Below are 20,043 nucleotides of genomic sequence, written 5' to 3'. Positions count from 1 at the left end.
CATGTGTTTAGGGACAGGAAACTTAGTTTGGGACCCATAAAAAGAAGGAGCTGAGACCTCTGCCTAAGAACCCTGAAAGAATTGACCATTTAGTTTAAGAAGGACTAGGAGTTTGGCCTGGAAGCAGCAAGAAAGTTTGTCTTTTCCTGGGGCTCTGGATAGAAGGAAAAAAAAAAAGGATTCTTTGAATTAAATCCCTAAACAACCTCCCCCCACACAGTTTGAATTTACATCACCTGCATGGTATAGGAATCGCAAGCCAAGAAATTAATGAAAAAGCCGATTCTACGGATGATTACTAGATTTAACGTGGTGATCATTTCACAATACATAACAAATAGCAAAGCGTTACGCTGTACACCTGAAACTAATAAAATGTCAATTATATTATATGTCAATTATACCTTAATAATTTTTTAAATCTGATTGATCCTAGACCAGCAAAATCCCTAGGTTAATCTACAGAAGCAAACACAATATCACTCTACAGGCAAACTTCCAAAAACTAGGAAGAATATGGCTACCACAGGGAAAAACCAAAAGCAGAAACTCAGCTGAAGATGAGTTCATAATCCCAATAATAAACCACATGAGGAAAGGATCCTCCTTTAAGCGGATATATAGTTCTGGAAGAACCAGTAGACCCAACCACTGGGATGAGTAACTACTCCCAGAAGAATTCAAGTAAGAAAACAATCTGATACTTATTATAAAATAAGTATAGGTATAATTATTAAAGAGACAAAATATGGATAGAATCCAAAATAAAAGGATAGAAAAACTCAGGGAAAAAACAGGGATATGAAAAGGCATCAAATAGCACGCCTAAAAATAAAAAAAAAATCATAGCTCAATGGAAATTTAAGCAATAGATATCAATAAAGAATTAGTTAGCTGGAAAATAGTCCTGAATAATTACCCAAATGCCTTTTTAAAACATTTCTTAATAGAAAATAATACAGAGGTAACAGACACGAGACATAAAACAGGAAGGTCCAACATATATCTAAGAATTCCAGTGGAAAAAATAGAGACAATGAAGGCAACATAATGTATGATGAGATATGCTATGAATTTTTAATAATTCAAGAAACAGAAAAGTCATCTGATTAAAGAAGCATAAGAAATCCCATGAAGAAAACGTAAAAATAAACCCACACCTGGGCATACCTCAGTAAAACTGCAGAACACCAAAGACAGAGTAATCTCTTTTTTGTAAATCGAAGTATAGTTGATTTACAATGTTGTGTTAGTCTCAGGCGCACAGCAAAGTGATTCAGTTATATTTATATATATATATATATATATATATATATATATATATATATATATATATATATATATATGTACATATAGTTTTTCAGATTCTTTCCCATTATAGGTTATTACAAGATATGAAATATAGTTCCCTGTGTTATACAGTAGGTCCTTGTTTACCTGTTTTCTATATAGTAGTGTGTATCTGTTAATCCCAAACTTCTAATTTATAGAGTAATCTTAAAAGCAATGAAGAAACTACTCATCATCAACAAGAGAGACAATATCTTCAAAATGATGAGAAAAATAATTGTCTACTTAGAATCCTGCTCTCAGATAGTCTATTATTCAAGTGTTAGGATGACATAGTTTCAAACAAACAACAACAATAAAAAGATTAAGAGTTTTATCTGTATATGCTTACCAAATAGCTACATCTAATAAAGAGGAATTTGAATCTAGAAGGAAAGAGAAAGATGCAAGAAGCAATAGCAAACATAGAAAACGTGGGTAAATTTAAATAAGCATTGACTATGAAAACAATCAAAAAAAGAGGAAAAACTAAATATATAAAAAATGACATAATGGCTGTAAAAAATGTAATAGAACTATATCACTATACAATATTATGAAACATGAAGTATGATCAGAATTATAACATTGTAGAGCCTTTTAGTATTCGAGAGTAGATATTTTGATTAATATCATCTGTTAAGACAAAACGTGAATGTTGAAAACATAAAAATACCTCCTACTCAAAGTATAGAAATATATACAATATTTAAATCAATAGACCGAAAAGAGACTAAAGAAAGTATAAGTCCACTAAAAGGAAAGAATGGTATAACAAGGAGGGACAGAAGAGGATCAGGAACATAGAAATGTCCTCCAGTGAGAAGTGACACTATATTTTAAAAGATTAAAACGGGCAAAACAAACGTGCATGAAGGAGGTGTTGCTACAGGATGGCTTCCCCAGGGCAGCCGACTCCAAGATGAAGTTGAGCATGCAATTTTTTTTTTTTTTTTTTAATGGAGGTACCTCTGAAATTTTGGAAGGCATGTACTGCCAATTAGCTGAAAGCACTGCTCAGTGTCCTTTCTAGTGTATTTTTTTTTTAATTTTTTTTTTATAGCTACTTTATTTATTTATTTATTTTTGGCTGTGTTGGGTCTTCGGTTCGTGCGAGGGCTTTCTCTAGTTACGGCAAGTGGGGGCCACTCTTCATCGCGGTGCGGGGACCGCTCTTCATCGCGGTGCGCGGGCCTTTCACTATCGCGGCCCCTCCCGTTGCGGGGCACAGGCTCCAGACGCGCAGGCTCAGTAGTTGTGGCTCACGGGCCCAGCTGCTCCGTGGCATGTGGGATCTTCCCATACCAGGGCTCGAACCCGTGTCCCCTGCATTAGCAGGCAGATTCTCAACCACTGCGCCACCAGGGAAGAGCATGCAATTTTATTAAGCACTGCCTTGCTATCAACATCTGAGAATGGGGAAGGAAGCAGAAATGGGCAAAGAGAGACTCGGTGCTGCAACACAAGCCCCATGGGGGTTTCCAGAGCCAGAATGGTCCTTCAGAGTTACCTGGAGTTGGATTGAGATGGCCGAGCCTTTATACTCTAACATGGATCAACCATTGGACGTGAGCTGCCCTGGAAAGTGGCGTGACCTTGGACAAAGGGGCTTTCTACAGTTCAGGCAATCCTCAAAGGGACTGGCCCTCGAAGACCGTCTGCTGATAGATAGCTCTCCCACAAGCTGGGGCAACAAGCTCTCCTTGAAGGGGGGTTTGGCACACCACAGCGTCTGCCATATTACCACAAGGTGACTGCAAAAAAAACAGCGCTCAGAGGAACCCATTTGTCCCGTGATCAACATCCCCAACACTTTCTCCGAAGCCTGCTGCTCAAATGTTCTTGGAAAGAGCAATGACGTTTTATGCCATAATAATAAAAGATAAATCCAAATTACTAACCCCCAAATCCTTCTAACTCAAGACTACATCATGTACCTCTTGCTCCCTAATCAAAGTAAGCCAAATAAGAGATTAAGAGCAACCTGGGACTCTTTATGCCTTCACAATTTTAAAGCTTCAGTTTGTAAACAACATGAAAATACCATTTCTGTGTCTAATATTTTTATCATACACAAATCCTTACTCGGGCACAGTACTATTATTAAATACCTGTCTCTAGACAGGCAAAAGACTCCAAGATCAGAAAACCATATATGATTGATATCTCATTCCTCATATCAAAACCAGTTCTATTCAAGAGAAACAAGCATGCTTAAGTGGGTACCCTCTAGAGAAATTCAATATAATTTATCTTTGTAAAATACGTCAAGTCAGAAATAAACTAAAAGGCAGATCGGCTGAGAAAAAAAATACAAGTAGACATATTGCAAAATTGATTACCTCACAACTGTTATGAGAAATACAGAGAGATGACAGATATACAGATAGATGGCCTCAATGTATCAATCATGCCTTCTCAACCATTCCAGTCTACTCAAAAACTTTACTTATTTTTTGTAATTGGGATTGTTGTTGAAAAAGAACACAAACAGCCAGCAAATATGTTACTAGCCAAGTCCTACAAGTACAGATTTGAAGAGTTGAATAGACCATTGTTATGCTGAAGACACATGTTGACATTAAGGGGATTTCTCTCTTGGCATATCATAATGTAAATGAGGTACCCTCAGAGGGAAGTGCAGCTGAATTTCCTTTCACCTGAAGTGAAATCATTTACCTTATCCACCTTCATGTCGAATTCATGCACAGATAACTTCCAGATCCCTCCCTACACCTTAGGCTTAGGTAAAAACACTAGGTAAAAGTCCCCAGATTATTTTTGCTTTTATGAAAATTATTGGCATAACAACCAGCTTTTAGTAAAAGGAAGATGGGGAACGTGGATGGCCCACTAAAAAAAACCCAGCATCTGTACTTTTTTTAAAATTTAATGTGTCTTTTATTCTCACACTGTAGCCCAGGGCTTTCAAGTAGCCGGAAACCTCTGAATTTAAAAGATGTTTGTGATTCAAAGAATAGCTATATCTCATACAGATCGAAGAGATGAAATGCACAGATTTATCATTTCTGTTTAGTAATATCATATACATGTGATGTCAACATAATGTAAATGTAATGTAATTTTAGGCAGGAGCCTCAAAATATTTCTTCAAATTTATCCCAGGCGTGTGTATACGCATATATTTGTCTTTAAAATGAACCACACTATTTAAGAGCTATTCCTCTGTGCTCTCTTCTTCATACTTGCTTTAAAGCTATTGACTACAGTAGGTTCAGAATAATTTGAAATACAGCACTTGGAAGGGGGGTGGTCTGTGAAAAAAGAGAAGGAAGCAAAACAGGAAGATGGAAGAGGAGGGAAGGCAGGAAGGAAGCGGGAAAAAACCACACACACACACACACACACACACACACACACACCACACACACACACACACACACACACACACACACTCGTAGCTTAGAAAGGGCCAGGCCCTAAAACACACCCCAGCACCCCTCCCCAAACATGAGACAAAGCTTCCCAAAAGTTCCTCGCGGAGCCTTCGTTAAGCCGTGGCCTGGGTGCACCCACTTGGGCCCCAAACCCCGGGCAGGCAGGACCATCCTGGGGCCGCAGCCCTGCAAACTCTCGGGTACTTCAGGCTCCCTCCCGTGCCCACTGTCAATCACCTGGCGCAGCGCGCCAACCCTTCGCCCACTCCCGGGCGAATCCTTCTGCCCTTCTCCATTCTCCCTTGGCTCTCTCCTTCCCAGGGACTTTCCAAGGAGTTCAGGGCCGAAGGCAGAGGCAGAGGAGGAGAGAGCGAAGAGTAAGGGCCGGCTGGCGGATTTACCACAAGGGGTAGGAACGTCGCGGTCAAGGCGACCATCCTGGCGCGGCCCCATATTCCCCCCGCGCTCCCTACGAGCCCCGCAGCACCCGCACTCTCCATTTCGGCTTCGCTGTGTGACCGAGTAAGAGACGGGAAGAAGTAAACCCGGAGCCTACGGGACAGCCCTTACCTCCGGCTACCCTCGCGGAAGCCGCCCTCGTCCTGTTCAACGCGCCGCCGATGCACTGCCGCGGCCGCCGCGCTCTGGACGCCCGGGCTCCGGCGGCGGCTCCGCCCCGCGCAGCTCGTCCGTGCGAGGCGAGCGAGCCCTCCGCGTTTCCCTGCCCGGGGCACGAGAGGCGGCGGGGAGACGCCGGCGAGACGCCGGCGAGACGCTGGCGCGCCGCTCGCGTGCAGCCCGGCCGGCTATCCGCAGCCCGCAGCCACCGCGGAAGCGGGGCCGGCAGCCCCGGAAAGGCGCGCACAAACCGTGGGCGGCTGCGGAGCGCGCACGGACCCGCCGGCGTGGAGGACCCCGCAGGGGCGGCACGGACGGCTGCGACGCGCCCCCGAGCTCCTGTCTCCTCAGCTGGCCCCCCAAACTCCCCCTCTGTTCTCCCACTGCCCCGCTCCCCCGGAGAGACAGCTCGCCGGCGGCACTTGGTCTGCCGCGCTGCGCTCTTCAGCCCGGCGCGGGGAATAACAATTGGATCATATTGCACGGACTAGATGCTGTGTAGTAGGTTGTAACTGCTGCGGCGGCCACCTGTCAATTCTAAGGAGCAAGGCACAGGGTCCCCAGCCTTCTGGCCTCTCCCCGATTCCCCACCCCGCTTATTTTCCTCCCCGACCTACCTCGCCGACCGCCCGCAGTACTCCACCAGCACTAGACCAAGGGAGTTTTGCAAAATAACCCTCACTCTCAGCCGGGAGTTCGCGGCATCTCCCTTCCCTCCCCGGCTGAAGGATTACGCACAGCCCTGCGTGCCTAGCCAAAGCCGGATGCCGAAAAGCCTGGTTTGAACCCCACACTTGCCGGCCCCCCCACCCCCATTCATAATCCCAGCGGCCGTGTGCCACTACGCACCCTCCCCCCGCCGGCCGCGCTCGCCGCGATTGGCAGTCCCTGGAACTTGTCAGTCACTCGCTCTTCAACTGCCGTGAATACGGTGCTAGAGGCTCCGCTGCCAAGGGGGGACACAAAGAGGGATGGGGAGGGAGAGCACTCAGAGCTCGGGTGCGGGGAGGCGAGGGAGTGAGTGGGGCAATTACGTGGAAGGAGCCCGAGGGAGGGTGAGAGCCCGCTGCTCTCGGGTTGCACACAGGAGGTCCAAGAGTGGATCAGCGCAGTGCTACTGAGCCAACCGGTCAGATCACCACCGCGGAGGTGCCCCACCAAGATACCCTGGGAGTGGGTCCCAAAACTTGGGGAATTTGTGTGACCCAGCAACAGGCACCCGGGAGCCTGACTGCCCCACCTTGAAAGAACGCAGCTGCGTGGAGGCCTGCCAGCTATGGGGGTCTTGGGGGGCGGGGGGCGATGTGAGAAACACAGGCTTCCTTCTCCCCAGTTGTCCAACCCTTGCAGTCATAGAAAGAGAGAAGAAAGATGGCAAGGAAAAGAGAAAGATAGGAAGGCAGTTAACTCTGCCTAGTGAGCTGCTCCAACAAGCTAGAGACCAGAAAGACCTTAATGGATAAAATTGGCTTATTTCTCAGTTTATGCCAATAAATATTAGGGCACACCCATTTGCAGTGAGCACAATATACTGTGCCAGATGCTGGGGTACAGAGATGATTAGGACACAGTTCCTAAACCCAAGGAGCTCACAACCTAGTGGGAGAAGCAACTATGAAAGCCCAGAACGGACGATACAAGTATTATTACACAACAGAAACACATACCAATTACATTAGTGGGAGGAATTTTCTCTAGCTGGAGGGGGAATCGGTCATGGAATTAGATCCCTTTTGAACTGTGCATTAAGGGGCAAATAACAGTGTCCCAAAGAAATGGCAATAACCTTCTATTATTCAGCAATTAATCCAAACCAGCTTTACATACCCACTCATTCAAAGTCACACCTGAGAGCTTATTAATGTAGATAGGTAATGAACTCCTGCCCTGCACTGTTTCCCATTTACAGTTTCAGAGGAAACATTACCAAACACTAGCCCTTGGAGTGTAGAACCCCTGGTCCTCCCCAGCTGAGACGCTGCCTTCTTGGGCCTGTTGCTTTACATCCTATACCATCTACCTTATCTATTAGCTTGAAATTGAGCCCAAAGCCAAAATTAATAATATGGAAGCAATGAGCATCTGAAGAGAAGCCAATAAATCCTGCAACGCAGTCATGCTTCTGACACAGTCTCTGTAAAATGATGACAATATAATCTCTTTTTCCTGAAATCCAGTGATGATTAATTAGTCAGACTCATTAAATATAAAGAGACCGTTGCCCGAATAGAGCGTGGGATGGGAACCTAAACTGTGATTCAGTCTCAGAAAAAAAGAACCAGTCTGAGTGGCACGCTCCCCCTCTCTGAATATTAGAACTTTGAAAAGTATTAACGATTACTAAAGCACTCAAGGTTATTATATCGTCTTCTGAAAAATATGTCCAAAGTGGTCTTGTTGCAAAAAAGAATTAAATGGACTCCAGTATGAAGATGATGTCATCGATTAAACTATAAGGCAGAAGAGGCACACATGGAGGGGATAAGAGGCGCAGAGGATTTCCAGGGAACCCAGTAGCAGGTCTCAGGGTCAACAAAACTATAATCCTTAAAGATGAGGTAGTTGCTATGAGATGTAGGAGCCCTATTCCTTGTTTGCAAGAACTGGGGAGCACAGAGCTGTTAGCAAAAGGTCTCCTGAACCAAATTTACTTCAGGGACTCAAAGGGAGTACGTTTACAGAGAAGCCATCATTACTGGAAGCAGTCTGTTTTTGAGGCAGCAATAAAAGTGAATCTGTAATGTACTGCTGCATGACAAACCACCCAAAACAATGGTTTAAGAAGCTACCAGTTATTGGCCTACAATTCAATGAGGTGACAAATTGGGGTGGGCTCAACTGGGATGGCTGGTCTCCATGTGGTGTCAGCAGGTCTCACTCATGTATTTGGGCCTCAGGAGGAAAGGCTTGGACACCTGGAGACTCTTTCCAGAAAGCTAGCTCAGGCTTTTTCACATGGAGGTGAAAGAGTTCCCAGTAGCAAGAGAGAGGGCAGGTCCCAATGTTCACACCCTTTCAGAATTCTGCATGTGTCATGTTTGCTAATGTCTCATTGGCTAAATCAAGTCATACAGCTAAGAATAGAGTCAATGTGGGAGGGCATGGATATGGAATGGTGTCATTGTTGGAGGTCTTTAATACAACAATCTAACACAGAAAGTAAGAGCTTTTTGACTGAGAGAACATGAAAGCTACCTTGAAGCATCCATGTCAGGAACTTCCTATAAGGACTGACCAGAAAAATATAATTCATTCAGTAGTGAGGAGTGATAAAGAAGAAACTGGCACAAAAAGGATACAAAGATACTATAGAAGGATACAAAGACATCATTTAAAAAGAAGCGTCAAAATTTACCAAGAGATGAGGAAAAAAGAGTTGCCACAAAGCCAGTGAAAATTGTGACTATGTATTTTGCAATGAAAAAGAATCCAGTAGGTAAAACATGAATAGGATTTATTGTTGCCAGGTAATATTCTAACCACTTTGCAGATATGAACTCAATAGATTCTCAAAACGACTCTGTGAATTAGGCATCATTGTTATTCCTATTATGTATATGAAAAGAACTAAGATACTTAAAAGTTAAATAACTTGTTCAAGATCACACAGCTAGTCAGAGGAGAAGCCAGTACTAAAACCCACTCATTCTTTCTCCAGTGTCTGTAACTCTTACTTATTAAGCTATATTTCCTCCCTAAATGAAATATATTTACTATTATGTTAACGAATCAATATGATCTATTATGAAAGATAACAGCACAAATGAAGAAACAAAGAAAAGAGATGAGGCTGAAATGAGCTGATATAAATCAGGTATGAAGAAGAAAAAGAACTAAACCGGGCTTCCCTGGTGGTGCAGTGGTTGAGAATCCGCCTGCCAATGCAGGGGACACGGGTTCGAGCCCTGGTCTGGGAGGATTCCACATGCCGCGGAGCAACTAGGCCCGTGAGCCACAACTACTGAGCCTGCGCGTCTGGAGCCTGTGCTCCGCAACAAGAGAGGCCGCAATAGTGAGAGGCCCGCGCACCGCAATGAAGAGTGGCCCCCGCTTGCTGCAACTAGAGAAAGCCCTCGCACAGAAACGAAGACCCAACACAGCCATAAATAAATAATAAATAAATTTTAAAAAAAAAAAAAAAAGAACTAAACCATCACAAAAATGAAGACAACACAAATTGGAAGAAACACAGAGAGGAATAAGCACTGTGGATAAGTAAGTAACAGGGAAGACAGGTATAAGAAGATGGATAACGTTAAATGAAAATAATGAGAAATATATTTTTAAAGTATTACGTGAAAATGACAGCAATAGAAGAAATGTAATGAAGAGCCAGCATACCTAAAATCAGACTCTCTGAAGGAGAAAACCTTAGCAGTGGGACAGAGCAAATACTTTCAAACAGAATTATGAGAGAATTTTCCTGAAATTAAAAAAAAAGTCCTGAATCTAAATGTTGAAAGTAAACAACATGCACTAAAGAAAGTTGGTTTATGATAGTTAACTCAAGACATATTATTCCTTACAATTTAATTTCTCTCACTAGGCAGAAATTAAGTTAAAATTTTCTCTTGGGGGAGCAAAAATGAAAAATAAATTATGGGGACACATTATATTCAATTAGATTATAGTAGATTAGAGTAATCCTTAGGATTATATTAGCATTCTCTTTCTGTGCTTTAACACTTTATCATTTCTAATTTTTAGTACTTGTATCTTTTATTTTTTTTAATTGAAGTATAGTTGATTTACAATATTGTATTGATTTCAGATGTACAACATAGTGATTCAGTACATTTATAGATTATACTCTATTTAAAGTTACTACAAAGTAATGACTATATTTCCCTGTACTATACAATAGATCCTTGTTGCTTATCTATTTTATACTTAATAGTTTGTATCTCTTTTCCTGATTAATTTAACAATATTTTAGATGTTTTACTTTTATACTGATAAAAACCCAGCTTTTAGAATTATGTATTAATTCTAATCACTTTCATTTCTTCTTCTAAATGACTTAGTTCTTTGTTTCTGTTTTCCTTCTTTTTACTTAGTAGTGTTTTTCTACATTTTTGAGTTGATGCTTATTTAATTAATTAAGCTAATGCTGTGTCACAGAATCCTGCTAGGTAGTGTTTTCTTTTATCATTATTTTCTAAAAATCCTTCAAGTTTTGTTCATGAGTATGTAAGAGAATTTTTAATAATTTCCAGGTGGAAAGATTTTTGATTTTCTGATTTTCTATTGATTTCTAGTTTTATTGCATTTTCAGCATAGAATTGTGTCCATAATTCCTTATTTTTAGATTTTATTGAAGTTTTTTTAATGGCTTAATATATGGCCATTTTTCATCAATTCAGGCTGCAAAACCATCACAATTTGTAAAAAATATGAGAGTATATCTGGAAAACCAAAGTAACTAACTTGAAAACTATTATAAATAATAAGCAGTATATCAATATAAAATATATTTTTACATATACAAACAGTTAGACAATATAATGAATATAATATCTAATTTATATTAACAACAAAAAAGCTGAAATATCCAAGAATACACTAAACAGGAAATGTATAAGATCTATACACAGAAAACTTTGGTAGACTACTGAAGGACACAGACGAAGTATGAACACATAAAAAGGCATTCCACGTTTTTTTAAAAAAAATTTTTAAACATCTTTATTGGAGTATAATTGCTTTACAATGGTGTGTTAGTTTCTGCTTTATAACAAAGTGAATCAGCTATATGTATACATATATCACCGTATCCCCTCCCTCTTGTGTCTCCCTCACACTCTCCCTATCCCACCCCTCTAGGTGGTCATAAAGCACCAAGCTGATCTCCCTGTGCTATGCAGCTGATTCCCACTAGCTATCTATTTTACATTTGGTACTGTATATACGTCAATGCCACTCGCTCACTTCGTTCCAGCTTACCCTTCCCCTGCCCGAGTCCTCAAGTCCATTCTCTATGTCTTCATCTTTATTCCTGTCCTGCCCCTAGGTTCTTCAAAACCCTTTTTTTTTTTTTTTTTTTTTTAGATTCTATATATATGTGTTAGCATATGGTATTTGTTTTTCTCTTTCTGACTTACTTCACTCTGTATGACAGACTCTAGGTCCATCCACCTCACTACAAATAACTCAGTTTCATTCCTTTTTATGGCTGAGTAATATTCCATTGTATATATGTGCCACATCTTCTTTATCCATTCATCTGTCAGTGGACACTTAGGTTGCTTCCAATCCTGGCTATTGTAAATAGAGCTGCAGTGAACATTGTGGTACATGACTCTTTTTGAGTTATGGTTTTCTCAGGGTATATGACCAGCAGTGGGATTGCTTGGTCGTATGGTAGCTCTATTTTTAGTTTTTTAAGGAACCTCCGTACTGTTCTCCAGAGTGGCTGTATCAGTTGACAATCCCACCAACAGTGTATGGGGGTTCCCTTTTCTCCACACCCTCTCCAGCATTTATTGTTTGAAGATTTTTTGATGATGGCGATTCTGACTGGTGAGAGATGATATCTCATTGTACTTTTGATTTGCATTTCTCTAATGATTAATGATGTTGAGCATTCATTCATGTATTTGTTGGCAATCTGTATATCAGCTTTGGAGAAATGTCTATTTAGGTCTTCTGCCCATTTTTGGACTGGGTTGTTTGTTTTTTTGATATTGAGCTGCGTGAGCTGCTTGTAAATTTTGGAGATTAATCCTTTGTCAGCTGCTTCATTGGCAAATATATTCTCCCATTCTGAGGGTTGTCTTTTCATCTTGTTTATGGTTTCCTTTGCTGTGCAAAAGCTTTTAAGTTTCATTAGGTCCCATTTGTGTATTTTTGTCTTTATTTCCATTTCACTAGGAGGTGGGTCAAAAAGGATCTTGCTGTGATTTATGTCATAAAGTGTTCTGCCTATGTTTTCCTCTAAGAGTTTGATAGTGTCTGGCCTTACATTTAGGTCTTTAATCCATTTTGAGTTGATTTTTGTGTATGGTGTTAGGACTGTTCTAATTACATTCTTTTACATGTAGCTGTCCAGTTTTCCCAGCACCACTTATAGAAGAGGCTGTCTTTTATCCATTGTATATTCTTACCTCCTTTATCAAAGGTAAGGTGACCATATGTGCGTGGGTTTATCTCTGGACTTTCAATCCTGTTCCATTGATCTACATTTCTGTTTTTGTGCCAGTACCATGCTGTCTTGATTACTGTAGCTTTGTAGTATAGTCTGAAGTCCGGGAGCCTGATTCCTCCAGCTCTGTTTTTCTTTCTCAAGATTGCTTTGGCTATTCGGGGTCTTTTGTGTTTCCATACAAGTTGTGAAATTTTTTATTCTAGTTCTGTGAAAAATGCAATTGGTAGTTTGATAGAGATTGCATTGAATCTGTAGATTGCTTTGGGTAGTATAGTCAATTCCACAATGTTGATTCTTCCAATCCAAGAACATGGTATATCTCTCCATCTATTTGTATCATCTTTAATTTCTTTCATCAGTGTCTCTTAGTTTTCTGCATACAGGTCTTTTGTCTCCTTAGGTAGGTTTATTCCTAGGTATTTTTTTCTTTTTGTTGCAAAGGTAAATGGGAGTGTTTTCTTAATTTCACTTTCAGATTTTTCATCATTAGTGTATAGGAATGCAAGACATTTCTGTGCATTAATTTTGTATCCTGCTACTTCACCAAATTCATTGATTAGGTCTAGTAGTTTTCTGGTAGCATCTTCAGGATTCTCTATGTATATTATCATGTCACCTCCTAACAGTGACAGCTTTACTTCTTCTTTTCCGATTTGGATTCCTTTTATTTCTTTTTCTTGTCTGATTGCTGTGGCTAAAACTTCCAAAATTATGTTGAATAATAGTGGCGAGAGTAGACATCCTTGTCTTGTTCCTCATCTTAGAGGAAATACTTTCAGTTTTTCACCATTGAGAATGATGATTCCTGTGGGTTTGTCATATATGGCCTTTATTATGTTGAGGTAGGTTCCCTCTATGCCCAGTTTCTGGAGAGTTTCTATCATAAATGGGTGTTAAATTTTGTCAATAGCTTTTTCTGCATCTAGTGAGATGATCATATGATTTTTATTCTTCAATTTGTTATTATGGTGTGTCACATTGATTGATTTGTGTATATTGAAGAATCCTTGCATCCCTGAGATAAATCCCACTTGATCATGGTGTATGATCCTTTTAATGTGTTGTTGGATTTTGATTGCTAGTATTTTGTTGAGGATTTTTGCATCTATATTCATCAGTAATACTGGTCTGTAATTTTCTTATTTGTAGTATCTCTGTCTGGTTTTGGTATCAGGGTGATGGTGGCCTCGTAGAATGAATTTGTGAGTGTTCCTCCCTCTGCTATATTTTGGAAGTTTGAGAAGGATGGTTTTAGCTCTTCTCTAAATGTTTGATAGAATTCACCTGTGAAGCCCTCTGGTCCTCGACTTTTGTTTGTTGGAAGATTTTTAATCACAGTTTCAATTTCAGTGCTTGTGATTGGTCTGTTCATATTTTCTATTTTTTCCTGGTTCAGTCTTTGAAAGTTATACTTTTCTAAGAATTTGTCCATTTCTTCCAGGTTGTCCATTTTATTGGCGTAGAGCTGCTTGTAGTAGTCTCTTAGGATGCTTTGTGTTTCTGTGGTGTCTGGTGTAAATTCTCCTTTTTCATTTCTAATTTTATTGATTTGAGTCCTCTCCCTCTTTTTCTTGATGAGTCTGGCTAATGGTTTATCAATTTTGTTTATCTTCTCAAAGAACCAGGTTTTGAGAGAGTGGCATGGACATATATACACTACCAAACATCAAATAGATAGCTAGTGGGAAGCAGCCGCATAGCACATGGAGATCAGATCGGTGCTTTGTGACAACATAAAGGGGTGGGATAGGGAGGGTGGGAGGGAGGGAGACGCAAGAGGGAAGAGATATGGGGACATATGTATATGTATAACTGATTCACTTTGTTATAAAGCAGAAACTAACACACCATTGTAAAGCAATTAAACTCCAATAAAGATGTTAAAAAAAAAAAAAGAACCAGGTTTTAGTTTTATTGATCTTTGCTATTTTTTTCTTTGTTTCTATTTCATTTATTTCTGCTCTGATCTTTATGATTTCTTTCCTTGTACTAACTTTGGGTTTTGTTTGTTCTTCTTTCTGTAGTTCCTTTAGGTGTAAGTTTAGATTGTTTATTTGAGATTTTTCTTGTTTCTTGAGGTAGGCTTGTATTGCTATAAACTTCCCTCTTAGAATTGATTTTGCTGCATTCCATAGGTTTTGGATCATCGTGTTTTCATTGTCTCTAGGTACTTTCCTCTTTGATTTCTTCAGTGATCTCTTGGTTATTTAGTAACGTATTGTTTAGCCTCCATATGTTTGTGTTTTGTACGTGTTTTTCCCTGTAATTGATTTCTAATCTCATAGCATTGTGGTCAGAAAAGATGCTTGTTATGATTTCAATTTTCTTAAATTTACTGAGGCTTAATTTGTGACCCAAGATGTGATCTATCCTGGAGAATGTTCCGTGTGCACTTAAGAAGAAAGTGTAATCTGCTGTTTTTGGATGGAATGTCCTATAAATATCAATTACATCTATCTGGTCTATTTTGTCATTTAAAGCTTGTTTCCTTATTAATTTTCTGTTTGGATGATCTGTCCATTGGTGTAAGTGAAGTGTTAAAGTCCCCCACTATTATTGTGTTACTGTCGATTTCCTCTTTTATAGCTGTTTGCAGTCGCCTTATGTATTGAGGTGCTCCTATGTTGGCGCATATATATTTATAATTGTTATATCTTCTTCTTGGATTGATCCCTTGATCATTATGTAGTGTCCTTCCTTGTCTCTTGTAACATTCTTTATTTTAAAGTCTGTTTTTTCTGATAAGTGTATTGCTACTCCAGCTTTCTTTTGATTTCCATTTGCATGGAATATCTTTTTCCATCCCCTCACTTTCACTCTATATGTGTCCCTAGGTCTGAAGTGGGTCTCTTGTAGACAGCATATATACGGGTCTTTTGTTTTTGTATCCATTCAGCAAGCCTGTGTCTTTTGGTTGGAGCATTTAATCCATTCACATTTCAGGTAATTATCGATATGTATGTTCCTATTACCATTTTGTTAATTGTTATGGGTTTGTTTTTGTAGGTCCTTTTCTTCTCTTGTATTTCCCACTTAGAGAAGTTCCTTTAGCATTTGTTGTAGAGCTGGTTTGGTGGTGCTGAATTCTCTTAGCTTTTGCTTGTCTGTAAAGCTTTTGATTTCTCCATCAAATCTGAATGAGATCCTTGCCGGGTAGAGTAATCTTGGTTGTAGGTTCTTCCCTTTCATCAGTTTAAATATATCATGCCACTCCCTTCTGGCTTGTAGAGTTTCTGCTGAGAAATCAGCTGTTAACCTTATGGGAGTTCCCTTGTATGTTATTTTGTCAGTTTGATTACTATGTGTCTCGCCTTGTTTCTCCTTGCGTTTATTCTGCCTGGGACTCTCTGCGCTTCCTGGACTTGGGTGGCTATTTCCTTTCCCATGTTAGGGAAGTTTTCAACTATAATCTCTTAAAATATTTTCTCGGGTCCTTTCTCTCTCTCTTCTCCCTCTGGGACCCCTATACTGTGAATGTTGTTGTGTTTAATGTTGTCCCAGAGATCTTTTAGGCTGTCTTCATTTCTTTTCATTTTTTTTCTTTATTCTGTTCTGCGGCAGTGAATTCCACCATTATGTCTTCCAGGTCACTTATCCGTTCTTCTGCCTCAGTTATTCTGCTACTGATTCCTTCTAGTTTATTTTTCATTTCAGTTATTGTATTGTTCATCTCTGTTTGTTTGTTCTTTAATTCTTCCCTGTGTTTGTTCTTTAATTCTTCTAGGTCTTTGTTAAACATTTCTTGCATCTTCTCGATCTTTGCCTCCATTCTTTTTCCGAAGTCCTGGATCATCTTCACTATCATTATTCTGAATTCTTTTTCTGGAAGGTTGCCTATCACCACTTTGTTTAGTTGTTTTTCTGGGGTTTTATCTTGTTCCTTCATCTGGTATATAGCCCTCTGCCTTTTCATCTTGTCTATCTTCCTGTGAATATGGTTTTTGTTCCACAGGCTTCAGGATTGTAGTTCTTGCTTCTGCTGTCTGCCCTCTGCTGGATGAGGCTATCTAAGAGGCTTGTGCAAGCTTCCTGATGGGAGGAACTGGTGGTGGGTAGAGCTGGTTGTTGCTCTGTTGGGCAGAGCTCAGTAAGACTTTAATCCGCTTGTCTTCTGATAGGTGAGGATGAGTTCCCTCCCTGTTGGTTGTTTGGCCTGAGGTGACCCAACACTAGAGCCTACCCGGCTCTTTGGTTGGGCTAATGGCAGACTCTAGGAGGGCTCACGCCAAGGAGTACTCCCCAGAACTTCTGCTGCCAGTGTCGTTGTTCTCACAGTGAGCCACAGTCACCCTCCACCTCTGCAGGAGACCCTCCAACACTAGCAGGTAGGTCTGATTCAGTCTCCTACGGGGTCACTGCTCCTTCCCCTGGGTCCCGATGTGCACACCACTTTGTATGTGCCCTCGAGGAGTGGAGTCTCTGTTTACCCCAGTTTTGTCAAAGTCTTGCAATCAAATCCCACTAGCCTTCAAAATCTGATTCTCTGGGAATCCCTCCTCCCATTACTGGACCCCCAGGTTGGGAAGCCTGACGTGGGACTCAGAACCTTCACTCCAGTGGGTGGACTTCTGTGGTAATAGTGTTCTCCAGTTTGTGAGTCACCCACCCAGCAGTTATGGGATATGATTTTATTGTGATTGCGCCCCTCTTACCATCTCATTGTGGCTTCTCCTTTGTATTTGGATGTGGGGTATCTTTTTCGGTGAGTTCCAGTGTCTTGCTGTCAATGATGGTTCAGCAGTTAGTTGTGATTCCAGTGCTCTCGCAAGAGGGAGTGATCACACGTCCTTCTACTCTGCCATCTTGAACCAATTTCTCCAAAATTTCGTTTTTTAAACCATTTTCACAGAAAGGTAACAGTTTTTACCCCTAAGTTGGAAATCTTATTTTTGTTACAAAGAGGAACAGCCAGGGCTTCCCTGGTGGTGCAGTGGTTGAGAATCTGCCTGCTAATGCAGGGGACATGGGTTCGAGCCCTGGTCTGGGAAGATCCCACATGCCGTGGAGCAATTAGGCCCGTGAGCCACAACTGCTGAGCCTGCACGTCTGGAGCCTGTGTTCCGCAACAAGAGAGGCTGCGACAGTGAGAGGCCCGTGCACCGCGATGAAGAGTGGCCCCTGCTTGCCGCAACTAGAGAAAGCCCTAGCACAGAAACGAAGACCCAACATAGCAATCAATCAATAAATCTTTAAAAAAAAAAGAGAGAGAGGAACAGCCAAATGGAAGCGATGCATAGGGCAAGGTCTGGGGAAATGGCACAGAGCTTCTTTGCTGTCTCTGAGCAAGCCACTCTCCTGCAGCCTCCAAGTCTTCCTATAGAGTTCTCTCTATCTTCTCTATTTGGTGAGACATCATTCATGTACTTTTTTTCATACTATCCTTTTATTCTCTAGACATGATTTCCTTTAGTTCTTTGGAGATATTAATAGCTCATTTAAAGTCTTTGTGTGATAGGTCCAACATTGGGGCTTCCTCAGCATACTTTGTATTTGGTGTTTTTATTTTCCTGTGTGTGGCCCATACATTCCCATTTCTTTGCATGAATCATAAATTTTTGTTGAAAACTGGATGTTTAAAATAATGTATTGTATTAACTCTGAGAAATTAGATCCCCACCCCTCAGTGTTTGTTATTATTGCTGCTTGTTGTTTTTGTCTTTTCTGTTTGCTAGTTTAGTGACTTTCCTGGACGAATGCTATGAAATCTATATTCTTTATCATGTGCAACCACTTTGGCTTCTGCTCAGTCATCTTAGTGTGGTCAGGTAACTACTGGACAGGGATTTCTTTAATGTCTTGACTCATTTGGTCTCCCAGCCTTTGTTGAAGGACTCTGTATGTGCATGGGGGCATGCCTTCAACACCCCAGAGTCAGTTTAATGTTCTGCCTTAGCTTCACTTCCTGCTTGCACAAAGCCTCAAGGACAACTATATGTGACAGTGTAGGGCCTTCTCAGGTTTTCCTGCTGCATATCCACAGCCCTGTATATGAGTGTGATTTTCTAGATTCTCAGGAATATTTGGAGCTTTTCAAAACTCTTATAGACTTCTTTTTCCCCAGGTTTTCTTTAAAGATTTTTGGTCAGTTTCTTATTAGCCCCAACTGGTAATGCCATGGCAGGCAGCTGTTATGCTAAATAACTGCTGCTAATTCTATTCAACAAATGGCCTGTGGGGAAGGCTGTTTGCACAGAGCAGAGCTCTGAATCAGGCCAAGTAAAAGACCCGGAGAATAGAGTTTTTCAATGAACTTCCAGACAGGTCAGTAGTAACAATCCTCTTTAGATGGGGCTTTTAGAGAGCTCAAAACCTGTTCTGAACCTTTCATTGGCTACTAGGTTGCTAGTTTCACAGAGACTATATTTGCAGGGTGTGTTGTTGGGCTTGTAGCTGGTGTGTTAAATTAAACTTACTACGCGGATTATGGCCTGTAAAATGAGGAGGCACAAGCCACCCACGTGGGGTCAGCAGGTAGGTCCCTCAACACCCAAGCTCCCACTTCGGGTAAATGGAAACTTCAGGGCCTTTTTGATTGAAAGTGCAGTTTCGTTATACTCACACAAAGGAAGTAAAGTCACAAAATTTATTACTTACAAATTCTAGAAATGGGAGGGTAGGGTTGGGAGGATGCAATGAGCAGGGGGAAGGGCAGTCCTCTGTCCCAGGTCACCAGTGGGCCGGAGATAAGAGAACAGAGTAGCAAGCACCTATTACTTACAAGGTGGTTGGGGCGACAGTCACTAACTTTTCATGGGCTCAACTCCAGTTATTTTAAAAGATGCGCTGGGGAAAGCAAGGCAGGAACATGTGGCAGGAATCCTAAACTCAGGTCCTTATCTAAATGTCCATGCTTGGTGTGAGCAGGGTTGTCATACTGTAAAGTGCCTAGGCAACAACTCAAAATAGCTGTTTTCTCTTCACACAGGGTTGATTATTTTCAAGGCTACCATGGAGCTGGGGAAAGGGATATGGGGTTAGGGCAAGTTAAAAGCCTCAGTTTTATCGAGATGTAGTCATTTTTCTTGAATAAACACTCTTTGGATTGTTACAAATCTTTAATTTTCAGAGTTTGAAAAGGTTGATTTTGACAGATTTTGTCAGTGTTTTTGTTGCTTTTATGGAAGAATAGATATTTGGAGGTCCATCATTCCAGAAGTAGATATTGCAGACATTTTTGCACATATAAAAAATTCTTCCTTTCAGTTTGGTGAGCACCTTGAAGATAGGAACTGGAATAATGGAGGGTGAGTAGCATAGTAGACCAATCATTGGAGAGGAAGAGACTAGCTTTCTAATCAAACAAACTTGGATTAAAACTGTTTTGCCATTTACAAGGGGTACAACTTGGAGACTCAATTTTCCCTGAGAGTCAATTTTCTTACCAGTAAAACAGGGAAAATACTTTCTATGCAGGCTATGGTGAGAATAATAGGTAATGTAAGCAATATTAAAGATAATATCAACAACAATAATCCAAGCAAACTCCAATTAAATTTCCCTCTTCAGTCCTGTTATGATCTAGATCTTGTGTCAGCAGTCAGCTTTTGGGAAGTA

The 20,043-nt window shown here is 40.8% G+C and overlaps 1 protein-coding gene across 2 annotated transcripts in view; it reads right to left on the bottom strand.

Moving 5' to 3' along the window:
• PDE4B (phosphodiesterase 4B) overlaps nt 1–6,091 on the bottom strand; it is a 580,875-nt gene extending 574,784 nt beyond the window's left edge. Inside the window, exon 1 of one of the 2 annotated variants that reach the window (XM_057552861.1) lies at nt 5,963–6,091. The gene's annotated coding sequence lies outside the window, so the exon portion shown is untranslated. Of the gene's footprint in view, nt 1–5,297; nt 5,644–5,962 lie in introns of those variants that run through there. The other variant, XM_007164313.2, reaches the window with a different exon arrangement.
• Nucleotides 6,092–20,043: the final 13,952 nt, after the last annotated feature.

Source organism: Balaenoptera acutorostrata, chromosome 1, assembly GCF_949987535.1.
Source record: "Balaenoptera acutorostrata chromosome 1, mBalAcu1.1, whole genome shotgun sequence".
NCBI classification, from domain to species: domain Eukaryota; kingdom Metazoa; phylum Chordata; class Mammalia; order Artiodactyla; family Balaenopteridae; genus Balaenoptera; species Balaenoptera acutorostrata.
This window is presented reverse-complemented; position numbering and strand designations above follow the sequence as displayed.